Genomic DNA, 7247 nt, shown 5'->3' on the forward strand with positions numbered 1-7247 from the left:
GGGCAAGGCACAGGAGAACAAGCAGAAAATTTGCCACGCGTCACACACAGTGTGACGTGCAGGAATCCAAGATCCGACCCCAGTATCCTAGTTTTCTTCAGCAGTTCAACATACGACCAAATGACTCCCACACCAGAATTCACCTCTCTCGGCGCCGGCGGGCTCTCTTAACCTCTGTAGATTGAGATGACTCTGGCATGTAGATTGGGCTGTCTCCGACAAACAGCTGGGGGCACCTTTCCTTAGCCCATGGATAGCAGATCTATTTCACTCAGATAGTGGGGGCCAGGCTCTATTCTTAACCTGTAGAGTTGGGGTTTATTTGGAGTCATTCGATAAGCACCGCATCCCCTACATTTACCCCCTGTTGAGTGTTCACAGATCAGACCTGATAAACTGGCCACTAATTAACAGACCGTGTGGATTTTGACTAACTAAACACCTAAAACCTGCATGTCATGCCCCATCGTGACACCAGAAACAGTAACCCATAGATAAGTCTCTTTGCCATGTAGCTGATGGTCTCTGCTTAGCCTGCATATAGCAGGTCATATCGAGGGGTGCTCGTGTCTTCTTAACCTGTAGACTCGCATCACCCTAAAAATGTGAACCCTTCACCAAACCTATGGCTAGAGCTCTTCACTCACCCTGTAGATTTTAATTTATTTACTAGAGGATTGTATTTTGCAGACCACATTAAGTCGAATGAAGAGAATCCATTACCAAAGTGCGTTTTTTGTTGTTGTTTTTTTTCTCCGTGATGTTTTCGTCTTTTTTGGAAGTGCCTTTAGACGGAGTGGTCGGCGAGATTTACGTTGCCAGGAAGTTGTTGTTATTTCGATCAGGTAAGCAGCATTTTGTTTATAATTTGGCTCCGTGTTGTGAATGTTTGTGTTTGCACAGTATGCTTGTAACAGATTTTTTTTATTTGAGATTTATTTTGGCTCGTCTTTTACTCGTCTCGTGTATCCCGTCTTATGTCGTCTCCCTTTGTGTGTCTCGTTGCTGTGCTTGTGCGTGTATCCTGTCTCATCTATCCGTCTCATGTTGTCTGTTTGTTTCTTTTACATTTTTAGGTTTCGCCTCCGTGTGCCTGTTAACCCGCCCCCCCCATCCCGCTGTCCGTGAGCCCGTTCACCCGCCCCCCTCCCGCTGTCCGTGGGCCCGTCCTACCCCAATGAAAAAGGTAGCAAATGCGTCCACTTCGCATTAAAGCGGGAAGCAGGGAAGAAAGGAAGTTGTTTGACTTGGTGTCTGTTGTGGCAGCTGCTGGCTACCATCAGCCCCGCAGAGCTGCAGTTGCTAGCGTGAGACCCGTTGACGAAGGGGCACTGGGCCTCTCTTCCGGTGGTCCTCGCTTGGTACAGTGATGATGCTCACAAGACGCTCAGGACGCAATAGCATCTTTCTGCCTGGGCTGGTCTCCCTTCCTCGCCGAGCAGTGCCTAGATTCCGTTCGGCACGGCTGATTAACTGACCACCAGCCAATACGAAGGGGCTCCTGCAAAATAGTTATCCAATAGCGCACGGTTCAGGAAGGGTGCACATCAGAGCAGCCGAGCACACCAGCAAGGGCTTATTTACGCCAGGATCCGTGGGCATGAGGGGTCAACTTCACCTCCATTAGTGCCAATGTTTTATTACAAATGTATGTGCGGGGGCCCATTTTCTTCCTTAAACTAGTGCCCATGAGCTCTTTCTACATCACTGCCCACACACCCTTGTTGACAGTCTGCCAGCCCTTTTTCCATTTCATGGATTGCCACTTCCGAAGCCCCACCGTCCATGATGCCTCCATCAAGCCAGGGGCCCGGGTAGGACAGTGACCCTGCAGACAGAGGCTCCAGGTTCAAGTGCCACCTGACCACATGGCCCAGTCTCAATCCGTGTACACAGACCACCAGGATCGGACTGCCCCGATTGGCTGGTCTGACAGATCAGTATAAGGGCCGTTTTTTTTTTTAGAAGTTTGTAGGCCTATTTATGGCGTGATGGGTACGTTTTTAGCGATGATCCCCTGCTATTACAACACACATTGGCCGCAGACAACACAGATGCATGCATGGAGCCTCCCATACTTTTTTAAAGAACAGCCCAACGTTGCTTTCCTTCAATTTGTGATTTTGTGTACACACTTCTTATATTCTTTCCATGAGACAGTCGAAAGCATTTATAGTGATTTAAAGTCCGTAGAATAGACTGCACTTTTTTGTAATGTTCAGATTAGCACTGTTGTGGTTCTGCTACAGTAGTTTGTAAAAAGAGGTTGTACATTTTGTATATTGCCTATTCCTTCTGCATTTTCATTTGTTATGCTTTTTAGGTTTCGCCTGGCGTGTGTGTGTGGGGGGCTCTGGGTGGGTGTGTGTGTGGCTCTAGGTGGGTGTGTGTGGCTCTGGGTGGGTGTGTGTGTGTGGGGCTCTGGGTGGGTGTGTGTGTGTGTGGGGCTCTGGGTGTGTGTGTGTGTGTGTGGGGCTCTGGGTGTGTGTGTGTGGGGCTCTGGGTGTGTGTGTGTAGGGCTCTGGGTGTGTGTGTGGGGGGGGCTCTGGATGTGTGTGTGTGCGGCTCTGGGTGTGTGTGTGGTAGTAATTGCTGTCTGCTGAGCTCGTCCGTAGGGTACAATAGGTCTCACATTGGGAGAGATTAAGCTAATGGCAATGTAAATGACAAAACCAACACATAAATACAAATTTTGTCATTTACAATGCCAATAGCTCTAACTTTTCCAAAGGCAAAACCATTGCATTGTAAATGCTTGTTCTCCTTTGAAATTATCAACACAAAAGAAATGGTCCAATGTTTTTTGACATATATTTTTTGTCATCATGGATTATCTCATACAATAATTTCGGAGAGAAGTATTTAATATCTTCCATGTTCTTGAAGAGATCCCGTTAGGACATTAGGAGTTTAACACACTCTTTGTTTTGGTTATGTTTGTCATGGCTAGTCAAATGGCCAAACAGAGCAAGTTAAGCAAAGTCTGAAACAATATCTGTAATGCTATTGTAATGTAATTCAAGATAATTGTGATTCCTATTTACCCGTAGTCGAATTTTCTTTTAAAAAAGCAACCCATAATACAACCAAGGTTTCACCTTTTTTCTGCATGCAAGGATTTCATCCCAGAGATTTTCTTACTAATTTTCACAGTGGTCATTTTCTTCCTGCCGGTATTGATTATGTGAATCAGTTGTAAAAACGTACACAACTTGTTTCTGAAAAATGACACCATTATTAGAATGAAGGAACACGCTGCCAAATCAAGATCTTCTACTTTTTCTCCTGGAGTTAAAATGTGGCTGTCTTCTCGTTTACTTCCTGTTCATACATTGCCAATTAAATTTCAAGCATGCTTTTTGGCACTTTTGTACTTTTCAACAGATCAGTCTTGTGGCTTTACAGTTAAATTTGCTTTGTAGCTGTTTTTTCATTCATTCCAATTGAATCCCTAATATCGATGTATGACTATGACGGAACCTCTGTCAATTATTGTCACGGGCAACCAGAATATAAGGTTGAGAAAACCTGTGATCCTTAGATGTTTCAAGATCATCTTCCGTTTCTGATTCACTGGAAACATTATTTACTGAGTGACCATTCTTGGGAAAATGCATCTTCTGTTCATGACCCATAATCAGTTTGCTGTTTTTTTCAGATGGGGCTTAGTGATACATCTAGGTCAACAGCTAACCAGAACCGGCAAGCATCATGTCGATGGTGCCCATACTGTCAAGTCAGCGGGTTGTAAGATGCCACTGTCAGTGCATGACTGGGCATTCTCGCAGTCTGTATCCCACTGGTGTTTCCACGTTGCAGTCACACATAGAGGTGTTCCGTGATAGATTCTGAGCATCAGACAGAAGGGGCAATAACAAGGATTCTAAATTCGCTGTTGGGCAAAGAATGTCAAACATGGGCTTCTTCTTGATCAGTTAGCCCGCAACCATGAACTACAGGACAGAGGCATAGATAAGCGTTATGAACTTCCCTTTCTTAGATTGTAACCTGTTCAGGGAACTCGGCCTTCCCAATCTAAGATGTAGCAATGCCAGTTCTTGTTTGACTTAGAAATAAGAAGATAAGATACGAGTGATGGATGCGTCACAACTGATTGTTCCCTTATTTTGCATTGCATTAGTCACCCAGTTGCCAGTATATTTGTTTCTGATTTTTATTACTTCTTACAGGTGGATTCTTCCTTTGGCTCTCCTCCTGTGATCTCAGTTGTTCAGAAGTAGTTTGATAGTAAATATTGGAAGATAAAGACCTGCCTACTTCTTGACGTGTTTCCCCTTTGGGATGTGGTGGGGGCCTTTGGCTTGTCAGGACACATTTTATCCAATGACTGGGTTGTTCTTTTAGCCCTTTGAATTGGTTGGACACATATGTATACTGTGAATGGATTGTTCTCTTTTTATCATGTGCTAATGTCATCTGATCTAGGGGGAACTGGTCTGATAAGCCCATTTAGCTACTTTAAAAAAAACAATTGAGTTGAAGTAAGCTCTGTCCTTTTGGTTCTATATTCTTTGGCTCACCCTTAACCAACCTGAAGTCATTTACATTTCCTATCTCAGCAACCATGACTCCTTGAGTAAGTTGGATTTTTTTTAGTATAGACTTGTCTAAAATGTTTTTCTGCACCTCATAGGATCATGTTGCCTGGATTGAAGTCCAGTTTATTGATCTGATGGTAGTAATTCCTAACAAGGTGTTGTATATTACGTGACAGCCTATGACAAAATATAATATCAAATTAACATTTTTCCACATCAGTTCAAGCGTGTCCCTTGTACAGCCTTAGGCAGGAACTTTCAATGAGTACTACAGCGACAGTGAAGGCCAAATTGACATCAGTTTGGAGGAAGACTAGTGGAAGACACAAGAGGACACTTATACTCACCACTTAACTGGAAATATTCAAATTGAAGGTGTACATGAAGGTGATTTTGGACTGTACATATTCTCTTTATTTAAACTTTAGTAGCTAGTTAATGCCCTAAATCACCATAACTACACCCCTTAGGAAGAGGTGTGGCATCGTGGCTAGGGTGACTGACTCTGGAATCTGGGGATCACGGTTTGATTCCCGGCACCGGCAGCAGATTAGCCCAGCACCATGTGACTCTGGGCAATAGCTTGCTTAATCTAACCGATGGCCCCCAGCGCCTAGAGACCCTTATGGGTGATTGTGCGCTTTACAAATGTGGATTATTATTATGTTGCTGTTCGCCTGATGAACATGATATCCCTCCACAAAAAGCACCCGGATATCTTTGAAAAGTTTAAGAAAGAAAAGTTCACTGTTAATAAAACAGGTTGTCGTGTCTTCTAGCGTGTCTTGATGAAGCACATAAAAGAAATAATGTCCTAGTAAAAATCACTGGAAGGGTAATAGGCACATCAGAAATGTATGATTCCCTACTAAGGGGCCGATTATGATGTGATCTGAAACAGCGCTGGCCGTCACACAGTGCCAGTCAGACCGCATCGTAATCGTCTGTTCGGATTACTTTCCGACCGACCCCCACTTGCTTTTACTCTCTTAATCAAAGAGATCTTAGCCAGAAAGGCATTGAAGGAGTGCAGCGATATCCCAGGTTTAGAACGACAGCATTGACCTAGAGATCGCCAGTCCTTTTTCCAACAGTAAGGGCCCTCTGTGCGATGCAAAGTGATTTAAATTTAATCCTCTCCGTTATCAGCAGCCAGGAAAACATGAAGCTCTAACAGTTGTATTTACCCTATTGGAATGAGTAAGATGTTCATACTCCAATGCTGCAACTTTAACAGAGCGACTGGAAGCCTGCACCCAAGAGGAAACTGACACAAGAATGTTTCTTGAAGCTGTGGATGGTGCTGATAAAGGTAGGGAGAGGATTTCATGTCAAGACCGGAGGCTAGCATTGTGCATTAGTCTTTTAGTGCAACTCCATGCAGCACTTCAGAGCAAACTTTAACCATACTTGAAAATTTAGACCCTTGGTACTCATAGCACGGCCCGGGGGCCGCCAGCGGCCTGGCAGCCCTTCCTAGGTGGCCCGCAGACCTTTGTCTGAATGCTGAGGTGCATTTCCAGACACTTGAAGTAACTCAGCATGTTATTGACGGTGGTGTAGGGTTTAAGATATGTTCAACTATTGCTATTATGGGACTAATCAGGGATCGAGGGTGAAGGAAATAAATAATCTCCTGATCCTGCACCTAACTTCCAGTCTTATGATTAGGGTAGCCAGATCATTATTTTGATGTCACAGAAAAATAAATAGTCACCTAAAGCCGTATTTTCAGCACTTATCTGTGCCTACTTCGAACAGCGTGTATAAATAGCAAGCACTTTTAATTGTGTTATAGGGCTGCCTGAATGACCCATGACTGATAATTAAAGGGAACAAAAACAGAAAAGTCACATTACAAATGAATACATAATTTTGTATTTATAACCCTATTTAGTGTCAAGACGAGGTCCTTGCAGACTCTTTAAACACATGGCTGGCATTTTTCTTTTGACAACCCTACATTATATTCCTTTTCATGAGATGCATTTGCACACTACAGCAGTAAATGTAAATTACAAATGTAAGGCAGAGTGGGGAGCCCTGAGGGTACTGCAACCAGAAAAAAAACAAAGCCTTGGTAACCAGTTTACAAAGGTATGTAAATACACAACTGGTCTTATAAGACCTGTGAAAAACTTGTGTGTGCCGGAGATAAGACTGCATACACCGACCAGCAGAGCCCACAGCAGCTCCCACTGTACCAGACCAGGCTGAGACACACAACGGGGTGGGGGCCTGAAGCCTTTTTCACCCTATGGGCATTGCGCACCTGCTACTCATGCTATTATAAAATGTATGGGTCTTAAAATGCATAGGAGGGGAGATACACAATATTATATTATGTATTGTGAATTGTATGGTGTATTTTAACTATTAATAAATTTGTTTATTTTTCTAGATTCTTTTAGATTCTTTTTCTTCTTTTTTTACTGCATCCCTGGTGTCCATAGCTATCCCACGGTTGAGAGGCGATGTATGTATGAATGGTGGGTAAAGCGCGTATGTGTCCAAATGGGTTTCTTTTGTGACCTTGGTCTTTGTGGTACCCCTCCCTTTGGATGGTGGGTCCCTCTCTCTTATTCTGAGTTAATCGGACGGGGCCTTCATCATGGTGGGCCTGGCCTAAGCTTGCCAGGCCTCGCACTGCGGACCGCATTGGGGGGTGCGAAATAGCTGTTTCCCCCA

Source organism: Lissotriton vulgaris, chromosome 8, assembly GCF_964263255.1.
Source record: "Lissotriton vulgaris chromosome 8, aLisVul1.2, whole genome shotgun sequence".
Classification (NCBI taxonomy): Eukaryota; Metazoa; Chordata; class Amphibia; order Caudata; family Salamandridae; genus Lissotriton; species Lissotriton vulgaris.